The following is a 609-nucleotide window of genomic DNA, read 5'->3' on the forward strand; positions in this document are numbered from 1 at the left end:
TATTTCATTTACCTCGATGGTTTTAGGAGTTATGAGACAAAAACCCGTTCCGGAAAAAAATTAAAAGTTGCGATGATAGACCTCTTAATATAAATATTAAGGGCTCAAATTCTCACAACATTTTTTTTTGTCATCCCAAATAATATTTTCGATATACAAAAAAAAAAAAAAAAATAGTTAATTTTTTTGGCCCAGTCTAAAATATATATATATATATATATATATATATAAATATATATATATATTTATTTATTTATTTATTTATTTATATATATATCGGATATAACCCGGCTTGTCACGACGATAGCGTCGCCAATTTACAACGGATCTCTACCAAACTCAACCTACTTATTCGACAGATAAATATCAAAGTCAAGTTCGAAGATGAACTTAATCGGTCAAGTAATTTAGAAATACCAGGATTTCAAAATTTTGAAAATCATAAAAATTCATATTTCTTTACTTTTTTACTCGAATAACTTTTGAATGGGATAACTTATTGAAATTTTGTGAAATGCATTTGAAAGCTCTTTAAATAAGCTTCAATTTGAGTACTCTATCATATGTGTAGTCAAAAAATTTTTTAGAAATAATAGGATTTAAAAATTT

Source organism: Cotesia glomerata, linkage group LG5, assembly GCF_020080835.1.
Source record: "Cotesia glomerata isolate CgM1 linkage group LG5, MPM_Cglom_v2.3, whole genome shotgun sequence".
Lineage (NCBI taxonomy): Eukaryota > Metazoa > Arthropoda > Insecta > Hymenoptera > Braconidae > Cotesia > Cotesia glomerata.